Source organism: Lepeophtheirus salmonis, chromosome W (genome assembly GCF_016086655.4).
Source record: "Lepeophtheirus salmonis chromosome W, UVic_Lsal_1.4, whole genome shotgun sequence".
NCBI classification, from domain to species: Eukaryota; Metazoa; Arthropoda; class Copepoda; order Siphonostomatoida; family Caligidae; genus Lepeophtheirus; species Lepeophtheirus salmonis.
In genome coordinates this window covers 757,560-780,940 of record NC_092585.1, presented here as the reverse complement: position 1 = coordinate 780,940, position 23,381 = coordinate 757,560, and the positions used below count along the sequence as shown (strand labels likewise).

The window sequence follows — 23,381 nt, the reverse complement described above, 5'->3', positions numbered from 1 at the left end:
GAGGCTAAAAACAGATGCAGTACCAAGTCTGCTACTTCCTACTTCCACTGTTCCTAAGCCTGAGGATCAATGTGATAAAAAGTTCCCGAAAAATTTGCATGAATCAACATCCTCTCAAACTCCCAGCAGTGTCGATAATCAAAGTGAAGACCAAGTAGATTTTGTTTCACCTCGTTCCAGGAGGGAAATGAGGAGGCAGAACAAACAAATGGTAACCAATTTATTGATAAAGGAAACGGAGCAAAAGAATAAGGATATTGGGATACAGACAGAACATTCCCTTTTTCTGGAAAATACTGATAATCTCAAAGCAGAATTAAAGAAAACGAAAGCAGATTTATGTTAACAAAACGTCTAGGTAAATATTCTCACAAAGAAACTCGAGCTGCTTAAAGCGAAGGAAAAGAAACACTCCAAAATTGTAAGGACTCTTCATGATAAATGTACTCCAGCTAAGAGAGTTTTTACCCCTAATCAAAAATGGGTTCATTACTCAAAAGAAGATATTGTTCCTGCCTTGATAATAAGATCAATGAGTAGACGTGCTTTTGAATATTTAAGACAGAAGAAAATCATGCAAATGCCAAGCAATCGAACTCAAGCGAGATGGCTTCAACATTTTAAAATGAATCCAGGATTTCAAGATGATAGGATCAAAGTCCTTCAGGAAATGATCAAGACCAACACATCTCAATACAAGTTTTCTGTGCTATGCTTTGATGAATGTCAAATTAAGAAAAAATATGATATTGGCATGAAGATGCAAAAGATTTATGGGCCTCACTCTAAAGTTCAAGTTGTTATGATGAGAGGATTAGTTGAGAAATGGAAACAGCCGATCTGGTTCCATTTTGATACCACTATGACCAAGAAGCTGCTTGATTATATCATAATCAAAATGGAGAGCAATAGTTTTGAAATAAGAGCAATTGTTTGTGATCTTGGGAACCACACACTTCGTTCTCTACTTGGGATTGACAAAGGAAACTTTTTCTTCACCAATCTATTTGATTGCAGCAGAGTTGTCTACATTTTTCCTGATTCTCCTAATTTTCTCAAGCTCTGTAGGAATCATTTACTAGACAAAAGGTTTATGGTTCCTGCAGAGGATGGAACATTAGTCCCTCTTGTTAAGACTGATTTTGAGGGATTATTGATGAAAGATTCCGGAGAATTTAAAATTGCTTTTAAGCTTAAACCTCTTCACATTTACTGTAAAGGAGGAGCGAGACAACGGGTAAGATTGGCTGCACTAGTTTTGAGTAATACAGTAGCCAAAGCTTTCACCATTCATAGCCAAAGTAAAGAAGCAAGAGCCAAGGAAAACGCAGTAGAAATAATCAACAATTGGTGCGATGTAGTAAATAGGAGGCAAATTTATGACAAGGTCAAGCTCAGATGTGCATTGGGTGTCAATTTTGAAGATCAATTTATTGCCTTGGATAAAATGGAATTGTTTTTAGATACATTTAAGGTCATTGGAAGGGGAAATGAGAGTGAATTGCCATGGCAGAGAGGTATGCGAGTCAATCAAATCAACTCGAGCCTTGTACCATGATTGGATTTCAAATGGTCCTCTTTCTTTCATTTTGATGTCCAGAAATAGTCAAGATTGCCTTGATTTTTTTTTTACCCGTTTGAGAAGTGCTGGTGGTGATGATGATCACCCTGGAGCCGTTGGAGCAATGAAAAGGATGATAATTTTGAAAATTGGAAAAAATTGTGAAACTTTGGTGAGCAATCCGGCTGTTTTCAGATTGAAAAAGAATATGACATTTATAGAATTGAGAATGAAGAGGAAAAAGAATCCGTAACAAAGCAAATCACTGGAGACATCTTAGATATCACAATTGGTGAAGAAAGCTGTTCAGAATTTGAATTTAAGTTTGATATCCCTCATGAAGTTCATGTGGATTTTGCAATTAACCATAAACTAGATCAGTTCAAAAAATGGGATCTCAACTTTCAGGGGCTCAGTTATGTATCGGGTTTTATTGCCCACAAGATGAAACTTTTACATCCGAATTTGGGGAATACGGCAAGTGACATATATTTGAATGATCATGGACTGACACCATGGATATATCATTTGTCTAGAGGAGGACTGATGGTGCCATCTGATAATTTTTTAAAAGATTTTCGAATTGAAAAGTTTTCGACCAGAAGTTCAAGGAATTCCATTTACCTCTGTTAGATTGTCATCCAAAAGTAATCAAACGTTTTTGTCAAGTTTTGGAACACTCCTTTGGAGGCAATTATGACAAGGCTGAATCTATTCGCCAAGACAAGGACAATGATACGAATAAGATACCTCAATGCACAATTAGAATTTAATACTGGAGGGAGTGAAAAAATAAGAGGGAAAAAGCAAATCTGCCAATTTCAAGTTTTATTATAATTTAACCAAATATTCAATATTATATTAATCATCACCAAATAGATTATTTTATAAAATTTATATGTATATGTTTGTTTTTATATATTTTATTATGTATAGTATATAACTTATCTACGGCAAAAACCAATTCTTATTATTTCCTATGTTCTGCATTATAAATTTATACTGGAATAAAAAGTGAAGCACATCTGCTGTTCATTATGTAATCGTTAGTATAATACACAAGCCTCTAAATTTCATATTAGTGATATATTGTTTATAGTTGATGGAACTGGGGAGCCGAGGGGCGCAGGCCCTCCCAAAGAATTTTAATAGTAATATTTATTACTTGTAACTATTAAGAAGCCAAGAAAGGTGACACAGGAAATTTGAAATCCTTAAAATGGCTAGCAACCCCTCCCCAAGGAGAATCTTGCCACCTTCCGCAGATTTGTTACTTCGTCTCCCTAATATTTTTTAACTTATTGCACCTTTGTCATAATAAGATCTTGCTTGAAAAGTAGAAAAATGTCAAAGAAATAGAGCAATAATTTATATACTTAATACGTTTAAACATTATAGCTTTATCCCGTCCGTGACGTCACAATTTATTTATTTATTTTGTTTGCATAGAATTGCCCTGACCACCTTATAGTCACCTTGGTTGTTATATTCACTTATTATTTTTGACGTCCGTCGAAAGAAAGAATAATAATAATAATAAAAGGAGAAATCCCAACTGGGATCTCCTTTAGACAACCTTATCCATTCTAAATGGATCAACATTTGGGCTCCGTTGCTTCTGAGAACACGGCTATTCTTGGAGCAAATAGTACCAATCCTAATGATAAGAATAAGGACACTGTTTTCCTTGAATCTTCATCAATAATTCCTGCCGTCAATATGGGAACGTCCAATACACCAAAATTAATGTCATATAGTGGAGTTGTGAACTCAAATTTAAACAAAGATTCTATCCCTTCATTTAACTATGTATCTGATGGGACTGTTAATGACTCGAAGGTTTGGAAAAATTTCTGTTTATTTTCACAAAGAATTGACAAACGTAGTCCTTCGAGTAAAAGTCAAATGCATCCTGGCAATCTTGCTTCGATTACTACGGATATTTTAAAATTAAATCCCAACGAGGTTCACAATATTAATTGGGATAGACCTCATCGCCCTCTTATAATAACTTGTAATAAAATTCGTATGGAGAGAATCACGAATGATATTGTTCTTCCAGTTGAAGTTGACTTGAAGGATGAAGATAATTATTCTGTCAAAGTTTTGATAGATTGTCGTAAACTCATGCTAGCTAGAGATGGCGATCATGTGTTTGATTTGACTTTAAAATATGGTTATATAAATATTTGTGAGAAAGCATTAAGGTCTATGCTCGAGCCTTTCTTCAACGTCAACTCCTTTCATATAGGGAATGCTTTTTCATCTCAAAAATCTCTTTTGACAATATTTGCTATTTTCAATGATCCAGGATATCAACATTGGAACACAAATGGTTCATACATATTAATAAATGTTACAGGAATTATCCCTTCACTGATTCCATTAGGAGATGAAATTGAAACAATTTAGTTTATTGGCCGATCTCGACAGTGCGGAAACTGTTTTATGTTTGGTCATTTTAGGTCTTCTTGTGGTAAAAAAACTAAATCGGTTAATTACTATAAGTCTTGGATGATCTCTAGACTTAAGAGAAAAAATGGGGCAGAAAAAGTACTTTTCTCTCAAGTAAAGGGGAAAAACATGTGTGAAACGAGAGGAAGATTGTAAAGCTCAAGAACCGAACAGGGCTGAGCTAATAGATTCAAATCAAGTATCAACTGTTTATTCAGAGAACAATCCAGTTTCATCCACACCGGCTACGCAGACATTTAGTGATACTAAGGAAAGTATCTCAGATTCTACAGTGGAAATAGTTAGCTTAGTTCCGAACTCCTTGGAACCCAATTCAACATCTAACACTCTATGTAATAATACGCTTAATAACCTTTTCTGAGCGACAAAGTTGTCAAACTCAGTCGTACTAGGTCCCAATCACTTAACAAACGTAACAGAAATGAATTGCAATCTAATTGCCAAACGTCGAACGAGATGAAGAAACCAAAAATGTCTCTGACTAATAAACTCCAGCACAAAATAACTGACTTTTTTCTTCCGAAAATCTCTAATGATCTAGAGGCCAATATGGGGCTCTCTACAATTTTGTCGTTGAATATAAGGGAAGAAGGAGATAGACGTTAGACATGGTCTTATGAAACATCTATTGAATTTAAAACCCCATATCCTATATCTGCACGATGTTGGACTCAGGTGTCCTCATCCTGCTCGGGAAATTGTCCACTGTGTCTGCCATCTTTATTTAATTTTTTTTCTGGTTCAGATCAGAGAGGAGTGCTAACTTTCGTTTCCAAAAGAGTTCCAAAGCCAATATTAGCGAAAGAAAGAATATACAATCGACAGTCATTGGCATAAAATTATTGTTACCGTGTCTGGCTGTACTTTTTCAGTCATCAATGCGTATGGGCCAAATTCCAAGTCGTTGACCTTTTTTTAGTCTATTATTGATTCCCAAACTACTGACAATTCGCCAATGCTTTTGATTTGAGATTTCAATGTAGATCTGGATAAGCCAGCAAGCTCTTATCGAAATGCTGCAATATTGCAGGAACTTATAAAAAAGTTAAATTAAGTGGATTTGACGAAAAGAGTGTCATTCAGTCCAGAGGATAATATTTCCTGAAGTAGTGGGGATAGATCTGAAATTAGAAGAAAAATAGATTGATTTCTTAGAACCAAATATTTACCTCCATTCTTAGGAACAAACATAAATCATACAGCCACTACAATACAAAAAATTGTTGTTAACAATGGAGCAATCGATGAGTCGTCTGAAGTATTGCAATATTTCTATAAAAGGTTCTCAGAGATTTTAGGCGGAGAGAGATTCAATTTCCCGAAGAAAAGAGACCCTCAAAGGTTGAAGTATTTACCAAGGCTAACATCGTAAATTATATAAAGAATGATTTCAAGGATTCCAAAGCATCGGGTCCGGATGGCCTTTGTGGGCAAATTTTCTCTCTCGCTCCTGAAGAAATTGCGCCATACTTTTTAAAAGTAGGAAAATCCATGGAGAAGTCTGGAAAAATGCCCCTTTCTCTTACAAAATGAAGGATAGCTCTTATACCTAAAAAGGGTGATGGCACTGATTTCAATCACTGGAGGCGCATCACAGTTTTAAATGAAGCTTACAGAATATTGTCTGGTGTTTTAGCTAAGCAAATTGAACCCATTTTAAACCAAAACATTGAAGATGAACAAAAAGGTTTCCTGAGAAATTGAAAGATTACGGATATTTTGCGAAATATAGCTACAGCAATTGAATCTCTTAATAAGAGTGGCAAGTTTGGTGCATTGATTGCAATTGATTTTTGCAAAGCATTTGACTCTGTACGTCACTGCCACATTATGAGATCTGTTAAAAGGTTACACCCTAAACGTTTTTTTAATCCTACCAGAGCTTTACTGGCTAACAGCTCTTCTATAATTTCGTTGGTTGGTAAAATGAGTAAACCCATTATATTAAGAAAGAGCTGTAGACAAGGATGTCCAGTCGCCCCTTTGCTATTTATATCTGCCATAGATGAACTAACAAGAACCATTTCGAAGAAGTAGTTGGGATTCGGTTACTCTTTTTGTGGGACTCCACATCTAATTGACCTATATGCAGACGATGTAACGTTAATGATTGAAGCCAATTCGGTAATTTAACTTCGGTATAGGATCAAAGTTGTTTTGACTTTTTTTAACAAATTTAAGGTCAATTCTGGATTAGAAAATTAATCTTAGGAAAACTGCAATCCTTCTCCTTTGGTCGTGGAAGCCGGATAGTTCTACAATATTCGAAGCTTGTAGAGTTGTACCGAAGGTGAACATCTTAGGTATCGAATGGAAAACCAATGAGGTATCAAGAGGTAATTGGGTACAATTAAATATGATGGTCTACAAACAGATCCAAAAATGGTGTCATTTATCTCTACAAAAACACATTGATTTATACAACTTGAGAATTGTTCCTCTTGTATTATACAGAGCTACCTCCATTCCTTCCCTAGCAGAATCTGCAATGATGCAAGAAGATGCATGGTTTAAGGGTCTCTTCCATAAAAATTATATTTCTGTTTTAAGGCGTCCAAAGTATAAATTAGGCGGTGGGCTCAGCCTTTTATCTAGTATAATTCCAAAATGTTAAAAAAAGGTTGTGGATGAATTAGGTGTATACCCGTTGAGAGACTGGAGGGTGAATTTCACGTCCTCTAAATATTATTAATGGATCCAAATGGGAACACCTTTAACTAATCAGGATTTGGAAGTTTTTTTGCCACTTTTAGCATCTATTCAGATAATTTTATGGAAAGAAAGGCGTACTTATCATTCAGATTCAAATTCACGAAAATATTACTAAAATGCATTTTGTTAATAAGTTTGGGAATCCGTTTTTATTAGAGAAGACTGCTCTCCATCATAAAATTTTAAGTTATCATGACTTAAGCCAGAAATCTATCTTTTGGGATGGGAGATTCCGTCTTCCTCTTGAGAGGTCTCTTAAATATTTTACACCTTCGAAACCATGGTTTTAAAATGACCTTTTGCCAAAATTCATAGGTGAAGGTGAAGTCTGTGTCAGATAAATTTATGGTACTACTCGATCTTCCTCCTTCATGGGAACGAAGAATTCACCGATCAATTTCTGGAATTTCAGACGGACCAAATTTACAACACAATTTCAAATTTCCACTGACAATATCAAATTTTATTATCCGTGCAAAGACTGTGGTTTTATGTTCAACTCTACTCTACACGCTTTTGCTGATTGTCAGTTTTGAGAGTAGTCAAATATTTTATCCAATTCAACGTTTGTGTGACAGTAGATATTTCTTCTAACTTAATAGTCATCATCTTCGTCGTGGGCATGGGCCGGAAATATCATCAAATTTGTTCTTTCGAGGTCCGCGCAATATTTTAATATCATCAAGTCAATAATAAGAAGACTTCGTCGTTTTTTATTAACCTTAGCTTATGTCTAGAATTTAAAAAAATATTACATAGGTTATTTTACTTCAGGACACTAAATATTAACTTAAATGTTCATTTATGTTTTTTTTAAACGTAATTGTCCTGTTGCTTTTTATTTATATGATCTACTTTTATCTTTATGTGTATTCATTATTTACAATGTCTGTATTGTAGAATATAAATAAATTATTTTAACCAAAAAAAAAAAAGGGTTAAACGCCGAAATTTTGCAAATTTTATTTATGCAAAAAGTTAGCCAACACATAAAGAAAACTTTATGAAGGTTACAATTAATTAAATTGTAAAATAATTTTAGCATAATACTGAGTTTACAAATTTTTTGAATATGACCTTTTTTTACCTTCAAAATTTAAAAAAATTTGTTAAATCTAAAAAAATTGTAAAGTCAGTATTATGCAAAAATTTAGCAAGAACCTAGGGTTAACTTTTTTATTCTTACAAATTTTCGAATTGATTTCTATAATTTTTGATTTTTTTGGATTTGAATTTCGATTTTTTTAGTTCTGGGGTTTCTTTCTAACCGCCTATATATTTGCAAAAGTTATTTAGTTAAATAATTTATATATTTATAATACTTTTATATAGTATAAGTATTAAAATTATGACATTTTTAGACTTTCAAACTTTGAAAAAATGGGTTAAATTTTAAATTTAGCAAGGACATAGAGTTAACTTTTTTATTTTTACAAATTTATCTAAAGGGGTAAAATTTTTGTCGCTTTTTGAATAATAAATTTTGATATGAGTTGTAGTAAGGGATATTTCAAGATTTTTGTGTATTGGTAAAAGATCATTTTACCAATATAATTCCAGGAACTGACCTGCATCAGAGTCAGTAGCAGCCAATAAGGATTTTACTAAAAATTTGCAAATATTAGCAATATTATACAAATTAGTTAAGTAAAAAGTTAATTTAACCAAAAAATATTTAAAAATAAGAGATTAGTTTAAATAACCTGGTTCTCATGAAGTAGCTGTATTATATAACAATAATAATTCGCCTGCCGTTCATTGACTTGGTACACACTATAAGAGCAGAATGAACTGGATAAAAAGAGATTTTTCTCTCTTTAAAATTCTAGGATGCTTTTATGCTGATATCATATTATAACATAAACACTTCACTGGCTTTTTTTTTAATGCAAATGAATAAATACATACCAGAAATTATACATTTTTGAAATCGGTGGATAAAAGTCTACAATTTTGAATTCAACCAAAAAACTGGTTTAATAGACAATCTTTTTTTTTCATCCGTAGGGATAAAATTTATAACACTTTTTGAATGCTAAATTTTGTTTTTGGTTCTCAGATCTGTTTGGTCAAAGTTACATAGCCTAAATAATAAAAAGATAGATGGATATTTAGGATATACAACTTTGATTAAAAATATCATGTTGAGTTTTCTTTTTTAATTTTAAAGTTTTAAGCCTTTTAAGTTTGGACCCAAAAGTGTAAATATCTTCATTTTTAGTCAATTTTGGAGGGGATTAATATAATATAATATGTGTCTTTTACAAAGATAAGGGTTCCATATTTTATTCCATTAAAGAGGTTTGTATTTTGAAGTTTAGAGAAAAACAGGGTACAAAGTTTGCAAAAGTTATTTAGCAAAATTCTCTGGAAATTGAAAAATCTTTTTAAAATATTAGAGTCTGCATTTTTTTTTTGTCCAAAAAACATGTCTTTCTGCTCTTTTTTCGGAAATTTTAATAAATTTAGGATTGTTGTATGAATTAGAAGAAAAAAAAATGTGTGGAGGAAATTTTTGTAACACACATATCCAGACCTTGACATAACATATTCGGAAAATAAACCAGTCCACATGATGCATCTTTTCATGTTCAACAACATTTATGTAATGAACTGTAGCTGTATACCCTTTAGTTTCGGCGTATATAACCCCCAAAGTAAGGTCAAAAAATGCATTTTTTTGTCTACAAAACATCTCCTTCTGGTCTTTTTTCGAAAATTTCACTAAATTTAGGATTGTTGTATGAATTTGAAGAAAAAAAAATGTGTGAAGGAAATTGTCTCAATTTTTTTGTAACGGATAGATCCAGACCTTGGCATAAGATATTGGGAAAATAAACCAGCCCAAATGATTAATCTTTTCATGCTCTACATCATTTATGTTATGAACTGTAGCTGTTATGATAAAGTTGGCTATATTTGTTGGCTAAATTTTGTCATGGAAATATGCTTGATCAATTCCGCCGTTCAACCCCACCTGTGAGGGTTTAAAGGTCAGAAAAGCAGTGTCATTTTTGACCCGAAATCCGGGTATCTCGGAAAAATGACTAACAATCCGGATATCTGTAAAATTAAAAAAAAGTTGGGGGCTGGCTTGAAAATAACAAGGCTTTTTAAAAAATCAGGTTGGTTTATTTTCCGAATATCTTATGCCAAGGTCTGGATATATCCGTTACAAACAAAAATGAGACAATTTCCTCCACACGTTTTTTTTTCAAGAAATTCAAATCAAATCAATTTGAAAAAATTGTAACCATAAAAGGTTTCTTTACATGTTTTGCCTATATTTTTGCAAAAATAAAATTTGCAAAATTTTGGTGTTTTTACCTGTTTTTTTTACTTTTGAACGTCAAAAAAACGTTCACAATTTCGGGTTTCCTGGAATAATCACAAACAATTTGTAAAAATATGAAAAGTTGTGCCCTGTCCTATAGTTTTTTTAAGCTTTGAAACTTTGCTAATATCTTGAAAACAAAGAATTTTATAGATGTTACAAAAATCTAGGTAAAAAAATCTTTCTTTTTCTTATTCCAACCTTTTTTCTTTCTCTATTTTTTGTCGTCTTTTCTTTTCGCGGTTCAATTATTTCTACCTCCGTTTTTAAGTTCTTCCATCGTGTGTAATATTATAAATTATTTCATTAAATAACTTATGCAAATATCAAGTTAATTCTTAAATTTCTTCACACATCATCTTAAAATATCCCTTACTACAATTCATATCTATAAAACATTTTTCCAAAACTTCATGTATGTCTCGACCAAAAATACCCTTACATAATTTTCACATTTTTCTCTTCAAATACAAACCTCTTTAATGGAATAAAATATGGTACCTTAACTTTGTAAGGCACATATTATGTTATTATTTTTATCACCTCGAAAATTTAATAAAAACCAAAATATTTCCACTTTTTGGTCCAAACTTCAAAGGCTTAAAACATAAAAAAAAATCTACATGATATTCTTACAATCACAGTTGAATATCCTACCTATCTAACTTTCTTTTTATAGTTTAAGCTATGTTACTTTGACCAAACAGATCTGAGAATCAAATCAAAATTTATCATTCAAAAAGTGTTATAAATTTTATCCCTACGGATAAAAAAAAAAGATTGGCTATTAAATCAGTTTTTTGGTTGAATTCAAAATTGTAGACTTTTATCCACCGATTTCAAAAATGTATAATTTCTGGTATGTATCTATTCATTTGCATTAAAAAAAAGCCAGTGAAGTGTTTATGTTATAATATGATATTAGCATAAAAGCATCCTAGAATTTTAAAAAGAGATAAAATCTCTTTTTATCCAGTTCATTCTGCTCTTATAGTGTGTACCAAGTCAATGAACGGCAGGCGAATTATTATTGCTATATAATACAGCTACTTCATGAGAACCAGGTTATTTAAACTAATCTTTTATTATTTACATATTTTTTGGTTAAATTAACTTTTTACTTAACTAATTTGTGTAATATTGCTAATATTTGGAATTCTTTCTGAAAAATCCTTATTAGCTGCTACTGACTCTGATGCAGGTCAGTTCCTAGAACTATATTTGTAAAATTAACTTTTTAATAATAAATCTCTTATCTTGGGAGGGGTGCAGTTCAATTAAATTTTTCTGGATACATTTGATTCAATTTGCATATTTTCTTAAATGTTTGCAAATTATTTTTATGAAATCTTTATTGGCAGCTATTGACTCTGATATGTGTCTGATGGAATAGAAATGAGTGTAGTGTCTTATCAGGAAAAGATTCCAGTTTATTTATTTTTTATGGGTCAATTTACTTAATTTGAATATTTAAAATAAATATTTGCAAATTATTTGTATAAAATCGTAATTCACTGTTATTGACTTCGATGTGGGTTTGTTTGAATAGAAATGTGATTCGAGTCTTACCTGGGAAAAAGGGTCCAGTTTATTTAATTTTTCAGGATTCAATTGACTTAATTTGAATATTTATAATAAATATTTGCAAATTATTTTTATAAAATTCTAATTGGCTGCTATTAAGTCTGATGTGGGTTTGTTTGAATAGAAATGTGAGTCGAGTCAGGGAAAATGGTCCAGTTCATTTAATTTTTCTGAGTTCAATTTACTTAACTTGCCAAATTTATTTAATATCTTTTCTAGCAATCGTGGAAAAGGCTACTACAAAGTTTACTTATATTTTTTAGTTTGGATTAATATAAGATCAATATTTGATAAGCATTCCTTCTCAGGATACAATTTAGTGGGAGTCAAATGAGAACACCGCTGTGATCAATGGGATAACTATTAGGCCTACCTTAAGTTGTTGTTTTGGAGTTTAGGGTTGATAATAAGAATCACGTAGTACGTTTGCACACTGCCTTATTTATTACTTAGTTCTTCGGAGATAATCTGGCGATTGATTCCCCTACATACATCATAACATATATTTATAGACGTTTGGGGTCTAATGCTAGTTGTTCTAGAACTCTCCAATTCACCTCATCACCTGCTCCCAGCATGTGATGTTTGGCCTTGGTGATTACCATCATACGCGTATCATATCCAGACACACAACTCAGCAATAAACCTCTCAACACATCATTTATCACCAAACATAATATTAAAATAACAATAACTCATGATAGCTTAAATCTGAGAAATATATATATACAATAACAACTATCGTTCACATCATCATACATAATACATCCAGTTGGTGATACTACAGATGCTCCCTCCTTGAGGAAAAGACGACCTCGTCTTTCTTTCCCGATATACGCCCCTTCAGGATTTAACTCACTCCTGTACAGCTCTTCTAGCTCGTACCTTACAGAGCAACGTCACAAAGAATCCTGAAAATATAATGATTAATAAGGTTTCAATAACCACTATACCGTATATCCAAAAACGATTCTCTTCAACCCTGGCAGTTCTTGCCATTATCCTCAACTTGTCTATAGATATTGCTTTCTGAGGTTCCGTCAATAATTCTAGCTTGTCCTTGAGGCTTGATTGTCCATTACCATAAACCCAGCTTTCATGGAGGTTTAAATCCGCAATAACATCTTCCACCTCATCCAGAATCATCATTTCCACGACCCTCACCTTGATCTTACTTGTCACTGGTCTTTCTCCAATCAAGTAATCACCAATCCTCACATTGCAATCATTCCGCAATGTGATCATCCATTGTCCGGACCCAAGTGCTTCTCGACGTTTTGTTGTCCTACCAGAACCACTTGTACATGACGCTTTGATCATTTGTGTCTTCTGCACATCCACGAATATTTTTCCATCGTTGATTTGCGACACAAACACGTCATCCGATTTATGTAACATTATGTCACATAATCCCTTAGCCAATTTAAAGTTACCATGAATCAATGCAGGCAAACAACCATTTTGTCCAATTCTGAACAACCTTAAATGTGGACACAGACGAATATCTTCAATATGAATACAATCCACTAATTCATCTGTTTCAATTTCCTTATAAATACCCTTTATGTCATCAATCACTAAATATTTTCCTATTGGTGATCGATATGACATCCGAACTCCTTCTTCTATTGTCATCGGGAGTTCCCTATACTTATATAACTCGTATAGATTATCTTTGTAATATAAGGGTAATCGAACCGCCACATCTAATCCGTTTGCCGTTCTTTCCAGTTGCACAGGCAGAGAGTAAAAATTCCCAATACTCTCACTTTCAACTGGACTGATTGATCCATCATGATTCCTTTCTTTTACCATATCCAAGATCTTCCCCACATCATTGATTGATAACAAGTCTGGTGTTAATCTCCCGGTCATACCAGCCTGTATTCCCCTGATCCATTTGTTGATCTGTTCTGAGATTGTTGTCAACACCATTATCATTGTTTCAACCCTTTCTACTTCTTGTAGCTGATTGTGAAGCATCATTGTGACATTCTTAAGGATATCATACTTTGTGGCTAAGTTTCTTATTGCTCCACGGATTGCCCTTAGTTCTTCTTCTTGCTGTGCCAAGGTATCCAATATCTCTGATTCATACCTTGAGTGATCATCACTTGAGAAGAACTTTGTGAACAACCCCTTAAGCATCCAGCCTCCCAATACTCCGAGGCCCACTATCACTTGCCTTTTCGTTTTTCCGTCATTCTTATACCCACATAACATCATTACTTCATTCATGTGTGTGCGGATATATTCTATTCTTTGTTGTAGAGCATTCGTCAATGACTTGGGAATACGCACAATGTTCATATACTTAATTGTAGCATGCATACTCCCCAGGACGTTTTCAATTCTTCTGTTGATTTTAACCATTGGTAATTCCGTCCTGACCTCTATCAATTGTACTGAAGTTCCCACTCTACCCATTTCCTCGAATAGAATTGACGAGTTCTTCCTTTCCATTAATTTCACTTTCTGAATTAACTTGAAGAACTTCAAACACAAAAGTAAGTGATAATAATAAAATAAGTAACTTCATATTTTTTATTACTTATTCCTTTTTAAGGAAAACTATTTTCCTCGCCCTCTTTCTCCTGTGGAACATCTGTAGAAGATATATTAATTGTATCTTCTAGTTCTCTTTCAGTCTGTTCCTCTTCTTCACTCCAGTCCAGCTCGCTCTCTTCACTTGACTCTATACGCGATTCCTTTTTACCTTGTGCGTGGGGGCTGACTGGTTTCCTTTTATATGACTTAGGGCGTGTTTTCCCATCTAGCAACGCAGCTAGTTCATCAAAGGCGGCACTTAATAATTTCTTTGACTTCTGTTTATATTCAGGCGTTGCTTTTCGTTTTTTATTCTTCTTCTCAACAGATCCTTGCATCTTATTGGGCGATTCTTCCATATTCTTTACTTCTTTTCTTATTTCTTCCGCTCCTGCTTCACTCATATATGCCTCCTCGAGTTCATCCATATTACCATTTTCATTTTTATCCTCTTGTTTTCCATTCTCCTCCTCATCATCCCTTTTTTTTTGGAAGATCTTCTATATCTTTATTACTTACGGATGTAGAAATCTTAGGAATTGTTTGAATTTCAGGAGAATCAGGATATGAAAATTGAATTACTCGATCTAAATTATTACTTTCGTTCTCTTCCGTTAGTCTAGAGTCTGAAGGTCTATTTCTTTCTGTTCTATAGAGAGGTGTATTAAAGGGAATCAATTCTTTAGAAATATCTTTTCCCGATATTACCCGTAGTCTGTCCTTAGCTACTTTTTTAGGACCCTTGTTTGTTCTAATCTCAACCATTCTGTCGTTTATTACCTTTAGAACCTTAAATGGTCCGTTTTGATAAGTAGCCAATTTACGATTCTTGTCAGTTTGTGGTGCCCACAAAAACACCTCATCGTCAACATTAATTACCTGTTGGACTACTTTTTTATTATAAGCCTCTCTATTCTTTAAATGACTTTCAAATTGTTGGACTCTAACTTTTTCTAACGCATCAGTAACTGTATTTACCAGTTCATTAACTGATGTAGGAGCATTTTGCATATTTGAATCTAATTGAACTGCAGGAACCACTGGATGTGCTCCAGTTACTAAGAAAAATGGAGAATACCCTAACCTCGGTACAATTAGGAACCTTATTTGAGCCAAGGCTCCCCTAGGCATTTATGCCATTTATTATCAGGGATATTTTCTTGGACCATTAATGTTCTAATAGCTTGTCCAATATCCCTATTTAATCTTTCAACCGGGTTAGTATGAGGTTGATAAGCTTGAGTTTCTGCTTTAATGACTCCTAACTCATCGCACACCTGTCGCATTAATTTGGAAATAAATTGTGAACCCCTGTCTGTTACTAATTTCATACCCGTTCCATACCTTGGGAAGAATTCAGTTAATAATATCTTACAAATATTTTCAACTGTAGGTTCCTTCAAGGGGAACGCTTCTGGAAATTTAGTACATGCATCAGTGATTGTCATTAAATACTTAGGATCACTGGCATAACCGTTGTACATCGGACCCATCAAATCCATGTAAAATACAAGGAATCTTTCATTGATGGCTGTCGAAGTTTGTCCCATTTTTTTCCAATGGTCTTTGTCTCCTTTCCTTTGCACAAACACAGACTTCGCAACCTTTTATTTCATCCTCAATATTTCTATCCATATTTGTCCAATAGAAATATTGTTTAGCTAATAATTTTGACTTTGTCATTCCAGGATGCGCTGATAAAGGATGTACATGTACAGTCGCAATAACTGTACGTATATCTTTTCCGGTACACAAATTCTCATATTTCCATTTTCCTTATCCTTCATATACAATTTACCATCAATTAAATGTAATTGATTATATATTCTAAGATAAGCTTTAATTTCCCGCGACAATAATTTATTACCTTGTGCTTTAATTTCCTCAACCGTTTTGTTTTTCATTAACAAACCCTTAATATATTTCATGCAAGTATCATCACTTTGTGACCTATAAAAATCTAGTTTTATAAATTTATCTGTTGAGATATCATCAATTTCGTTTTCATTGATTTCTTTTCCTTATCTTGTACCTCAATCATCTCTTGCTCTATTACCTTGATCCTTTCTTGTTCTTGATCAAGTTCTTTTTTCCTGCGTCGAGTTGTTACCGCAGCAACATTTGCAATGGGTTTGCCTATAGCTTTCATTAGTTTGAAATCATATTCATTGGGCTTTTTACTTTCTTCCGTTACACCTTCTTCATGGTCGGGTCTTCTACTCAAAGAATCAGCATTCTGATTTCTTTTTCCAGGCTTATACTTAATTTCGAATTCATATTCCATAAGCCTCTCCTTCCATCTGTGTAACATTCCAGTAAGCGCAACTGATTTCATGAACCATTGTAAAGGTTGATGATCAGTCCTGATTTCAAACTTTCTTCCCATTATAAAATACTTAAAATGTTCTACAAACTCGACTACAGCTAGCAATTCCTTCTGCGTTGCAGAATAATTTCTTTGTGATTGATTAAGGGACTTGCTACCGTACGCAATCGGATGTTCTTTACCATCATCCCCTATTTGCGTTAACACGGCGCCAATGGCAAAATTTGAAGCATCTGTTTCTACAATAAATTCTTTTGAAAAGTCTGGGGTATTTAATAATGGTTTTACCTGCAACCTTTTCTTTAATTCATTAAATGCTTCATCTTGGCTCTTAGCCCACTGCCATTCTACATCTTTGCGGAGAAGTTTTGCAATTGGTTCAGCTATTTTAGCATATGATGCTATAAATTTACGATAATAAGAGGTCTTGCCCAAGAAGGTTTGGAGATCCCTCTTGTTAGCAGGAATAGGCCAATGCTGAACAGCTTCTACTAGTCTATCAGCCGGAGCAACATGTCCTCCCCCTATCTCGTGCCCTAACCAATTCGTCATAGGCGTAAACAAATCTGTTTTCGTAGCCTTTACCCTGAGATTAGCCTTCTCAGTCCTGAGCATAAATTCAGCAAATCTACATAGTGCATGAACGTACATCCTAAGATGAGATTGTCATCAAAGAATCCGAGGAGTCCTCGCCGGTCTAGTTGTGGACCATAAACTTGACGCATTAATCGTGCATATGTCCACACGCATTCTTGGGTCCAAAAGGCATCCGAAGGAATTTATAAGTCCCAAATGGGGAAACAATTGTTAACTTGTTCTGATCCTCATTCACTTATGGTCGGTTCAATTATTCCTTCCTCAATCCATTGTTGAAGTTGTCCTTTAAAACTTTCTTTCACAGCTGGATTCATAGGTCTAACCTTCGCCTTCACCGGTTCATTTTCACTAGTATCCACCACAACTTTAATATTTCCGTGCGGCCTACATTGGAGGAGTCTTTTGATAATATACCATAAAATCTATATAATAACTCTTCTACTAGTGCCCGTTCATTACCGCTCAGATAATCATTCTTTCGAACTCTCCCCCCAAACATAATATTAATTTCATTTTTTAATTTTCTCCGCCTCACTAGCTACTCTTTTAATAGGTTTTCCAATATATTGGAACAATTTATCTAGTACTAGTGAATAATTAATATTAGGGTCTAATTTTTCAAGTTCTTCAGATGGAGGGCAGATTTTCTCCATCTCCATTGAAGCAACAAATTTTCATGAGTTGGCGTGTAATGCTTCAATCGTCGGATAGTTCCTATTTTTCTTCCTTGAGCTATCCGCCGGGGTTCTTCTTCAATAGTCGAAATGACTAATTTTACTCGACTATCGCCCTGCCTCGTCATCCTCAATAGGTTTTAATACCTATTTGAGGTATATTATTTTTAGCCAAGGGGCAATTTCTTTTAATATGCCCCTCCTTTTGACAGATAAAACACTTTGGTTTCTGTTTAAACCTCGGTGCCGCAGTAGCGCCCTGTCTTTCTTCTTCCTCCCTTTTATACTTCTTTACTATGAAGCAATCCTTCATTTTGTGACGACCCTGAGGGTGGATCAAGCAATGGTCTCCTTGCGTGGAAGACTTATTGCATCTACCTCCATGGGTTCAACCATGGCGTAATGGGGCTTTGGGGCATTTACATTGGGTGCTTTACTTGGCACAGCTCGTCCCCAATCCCTCTTATATACCTTTTGGTCGATATAATCGACCTGATCCGCCCTCTCATAGTGCTCTACATGTCGAAGCACTTCTTCTGCCGTCATCTCAGGATGGTCATAATTTATTTTCCTAGTAGCTTTTGCAATTACCCTATTTAACAGGCCCTGCAAAAACTGCTTCTTAATCTCATTTGGAAGGCCGCCATCGCCTCTTCTTTCCCCCAACACTATTAATGGCGGTGTCTAACCGCTCCATTAAATGTGTTACGCCCTTGACTATCTCCAGGGGGACCCCTAAACTCTCGTCAAAGGTAAAATATGTGTCCATGACTATGTGCCGGACTGTCTGTTCCACGGGACCACACATGGCCTCCACCGCCCATTTACACATGAGAATCTCATCCACCCCTGTATCTTTCAGCTGGGACAAAGCACCGATTTTCCAGTAATGGAAGTCAGTACTACCATCATACGCCTTCAGGGGGTTCTTTTGGTTCCCCTGAAATTGTTTTGATGCTTTATTGACCTGTTGGCCAATATACAATTTTAGCTGCTCCCTGGTTAAGGTCTGTGACCTCGATGGATTGAGATTGTCGCCTGATGCCTGCATTTTCTGTCCTTTAAATTGTTAAAACTAATAGGTCAGTAATTTTATAAAAACTTAATTTGGCAAGACAGCGATTTACTATTTATCCTGACCTCAAAGCGTAATCAAAACTTATTTCAGAATCAAAACGCGAATCAAATGGGCGTATCACTATTCGTCTCACCCCAGCTTAGTCTAAAGAAATATATATAGATACATGAGTTTACTAATTATCTCTACCCCCTTGTGTTCTTCTAATAATATAACCTTCAATTTAATTATTCATCTCCAAATATATATCTGCTATAGATGCCCCACACGGAGTGAACATGTATGTCAGATTATATTCTTCGATCCCACATACATAAATATATACATGTAAAATTGAATACATAAACACAAAATAATTATACAAAAGAGATAACATATATAAATTTGTCTATATACTCCCACTCATCCCATTCCCCTTAAGTCACATGATAATTCAATAATTTTTAACCGACATTAAATTTTATCATTGACTTAAATTTATTTTTTTGGGTTACTAATTACATATTTCTTTAAGAAATCTACAGTCAGATCTAATAACTACCCTCCGTAAATTTACTGCACTAAACTGTAGGGTGGACAGTGATTTTGCGCATTGATTCTACTTTAAAGGAATACTGAGAAACTTTTCCTGCCCTGTCCTCTACCGCATTAAGATTACGTCACTACCGTTCTCCTCGGGAGGCTTTTCAAATATTAGGTCCTATACCGTACTTACATCTTGAGAGATGTTTACAAAATCTACTTTTACATTACTTTACATTTGCGATTTTCGGCCGATAACAAAAATAAACTAAAGCAAGAGCAAAAGTTGCTCAAGACTGACAGCATCCTACCGACTGCGCCAATTTGTAGTGTCCTTTTCTAGCAATCGTGGAAAAGGCTACTACAAAGTTTACTTATATTTTTAGTTTGGATTAATATAAGATCAATATTTGATAAGCATTCCTTCTCAGGATACAATTTAGTGGGAGTCAAATGAGAACACCGCTGTGATCAATGGGATAACTATTAGGCCTACCTTAAGTTGTTGTTTTGGAGTTTAGGGTTGATAATAAGAATCACGTAGTACGTTTGCACACTGCCTTATTTATTACTTAGTTCTTCGGAGATAATCTGGCGATTCATTCCCCTACATACATCATAACATATATTTATAGACGTTTGGGGTATAATGCTAGTTGTTCTAGAACTCTCCAATTCACCTCATCACCTGCTCCCAGCATGTGATGTTTGGCCTTGGTGATTACCATCATACGCGTATCATATCCAGACACACAACTCAGCAATAAACCTCTCAACACATCATTTATCACCAAACATAATATAAAAATAACAATAACTCATGATAGCTTAAATCTGAGAAATATATATATACAATAACAACTATCATTCACATCATCATACATAATTTTCAAAACTTCCAATTAGGATAAAAGTTGAACATATGTGTTGGCTAACTTTTGTTATAAGTATATGTTTGATCCATTCCGCCGTTCACCCTCACTTTTGAGGGTTTAAATGTCAAAAAAGTAGTGTCATTTTTGACCCGAAATACGGGTATCTCGGAAAAATGACAAACAAATCTGTAGAAGTAAACAAAGTTGTGGGATGGCTTGAAGATAACTTTAGATTTTTAAAAAATCACAAAAATCTTTAAACCGGAGGCCAGAATGCCGTCCAGTGTGAGCCCGGATGCTTTTTCTGGCACATCTTTTCAAAATATTTTTTTTGACCAAGCTTTGAGGGTTATATACGCCGAAACTAAATTGTGTACAGTTACAGTTCAATTAATAAATGTTGTAGAGCATGAAAAGGTGAATCATGTGGGCTGGTTTATTTTCCGAATATCTTATGCCAAGGTCTGGATATATCTGGACTTTTTGCAAATTATTTTTTAAATATTTAACCTATATATGCAAACTTAATTTAGTCAAAAATTTCCTTCCTCTCTCGGCTGCTTGCTCATCTCATTCTACTTTCTTCTTATCTGAATAGCTTGTTGGTGTGACTATACTTGATAGTTGAGTCAGTTTTGCATCAAAGTTAAAATATTGTTTGAAATGAAAATAAAAGACCAAAATTAAATGAAACTATTGATCCGTAAAAAATTAAAAGACTTTGCCCCAAACAGGGTAAAAAATATCATTCAGATGCTGAAATTCCCAGAAGGGTTTTTAACAGTCGATCCAAAATTATGGTGATGTAACAATGATTTCCAGAAATACCTTGAAATAATTGATGCTGTTAAAGTTAGCAATGATCAAGCAGAACCAGGAGTGGCACTCATTAAATAATACAGTGGGTCGTTAAAAACTGACGAATTCCACCTTCAATTCTTATTCCAAGTCGTTGAAGAGCATCTAAAAATATACCTGGACCCGAAAAAAAATATACATCTAGGCAATCTTAGTATTTCAGACATATTACACAGAATAAAAAAAAGATACCCTATATAAATATATTATGTAGGTATATTGTATAATAACGCTTCATAGAATACCGGTCGTTGCATAAATACGCAGACTATTTGTGGCAAATAATTAAATGTGTAATAAAATTCGTACGACGTATTTTTTTTTGAAAATTATACAATAGAGAATTTATTCTGGTATAAAATTTAATATAATTACTGAATATAACCACCATCAGCTGCTATGACACCCTCCAAGCGCTCGCGGAAGGCCTTGCACACATTGATGATGTAATGGTCTTCCATGGCTGCCCATTGCTCATTGACACTGGCCTTCAATGAGTCCAAATTCGGGTGGCGGGTAGCACAGGCCTTCTTCTCAATTTGACACTACACACTGTAGTCAAGGGGATTCAAATCAGGTGATTGAGGTGGCCAAATTTTTTTGTTCCAAAATTGGCAGCAAGCCAATCCTGAGTCATTCCAGAGGTATGGACAGGTCTTTTCCCTCTTTGACAAGCTTCTAGCCGTTGAACACAGTAGTCCTGGATAATCCAGTGTCCTTGATTATCTCCTTGACAGACCTACCGGCGCGGAGGAGAGTGGCAACCATATGACGTTTGGCCTCGTCATTAATCGTAAACGACTTTGTTAGATGCGAGTAAGAAAAACAAAAACAAAGCCAAAAGATTTACAGTTACTTGTGCTGGAATTTTTTATTTCCAGTCACGGACCTCGAGATATAAGCGTTTAAAAATTAGAACGCGTATTTATGCAACTACCGGTAGAAATAATTTTTTATGATATAAATTTTCTTTTGATCAATTTTTAAAGTCGTTGAGCCACCATGTTTGGTAGTGAAGAAAAGGAAAAATATAAAAACATTGTGAGCAACACGTTATATATATATTAGTTTCTCTTATACCATTTTGGATTGTTATTCAATAAATATTTTTTTTCTTCTCAGAACAACATTAATATCAAATTAGTACAATTAATTCAACTTATTTTAAAGTATTTTGTATGATTTAAATATGTTTTTACTACGTTTGTATCTTATTCTGATTCCAGGTTTGAAACAATGAAGGGATTCATTCACAGAAAGTAAAGAATTAAAAAAAAATCAAATATTAATTATTAGACTAGTTTATTTTATTTTGTAAAATGCGCAGTATTATATTATATTTGTATTTATTATGGGGTGTGGTGTCATATATAAGACATTGAAGTTGTATACAATATAAAAATAATATTGTCTGTTTACTAGTATACCCCCATAAAAGACAAGATCACACAAACAATACAAAATCTAACAAAACTCCTTGGAGATTGGCTGTCGTCAATAACTTGATAGCAATGTCTGAGCTAAAATTGCATTTTTGGATTACTGTGGGCTATTTCGAAAGAGATTATATATTGCAAAAAAATTAGGGGAATCTGTAGTACTGTGTTCTTTAATAAACTCGTTGCCAGGCCAGGGGCCAGGAAGATAAGAACTTCGGGAAGAAAGAATGAGGCTTGATTGAGAATTAACAAAAGAGGTAATATAGTCTATATAAAGACATAATAGACACGAGGACTGGCATCATCCTCGTGGAGAATGATTCACTGAAAGTGCATATGTAAAATAAGATCAAAGTAAGATAAGATACACATTTCAAATAAATAGAAAGAGTAGATTTATATAAAAGGACCAAGCAGGTTGAGTACGTGGACACTACAGTACCCCCCAATCTACGAATTAACGAGGCTTGAGCTGGTTGATAAGGCGTGTGGAAGTGTCCTCAACAATCAGGACACTCCATAAAGCATTACCAATTCCTTCGATTATTTCACCGGCTATCCATTTAGGTCCTCGTCTACTATTATAGGTTCTACATCAGACATTCATATTTGGACGAAATTTTGCCGTACGGTCTTCAGAAATGGACGTAAGTGGTATCATAGCATTTATTCGTGTGGCATTAAGAAGCTCATCTTCCTTTACACTTGATGCATCGATAGCCATACACATTAACATGTCCGTGGAATCATTCTCCAAATATGATCATCTAGAGGACCACGTGAGAAAGAATCGGCAAGA

General features: G+C 34.3%; 1 long non-coding RNA gene across 3 annotated transcripts in view; it reads left to right on the top strand.

The window, feature by feature from the left end:
- Positions 1-23,381, top strand: part of LOC121130985 (uncharacterized) — a 47,762-nt gene that overhangs the window by 5,133 nt on the left and 19,248 nt on the right. For 2 of the 3 annotated variants that reach the window (XR_011783972.1, XR_011783971.1), the window contains one exon: positions 22,370-22,402. The exons of the other annotated variant lie outside the window; for it this stretch is intronic. This is a non-coding gene — a long non-coding RNA (uncharacterized lncRNA). The remainder of the gene's footprint in view (positions 1-22,369; positions 22,403-23,381) is intronic. 3 annotated transcript variants of the gene reach the window in all.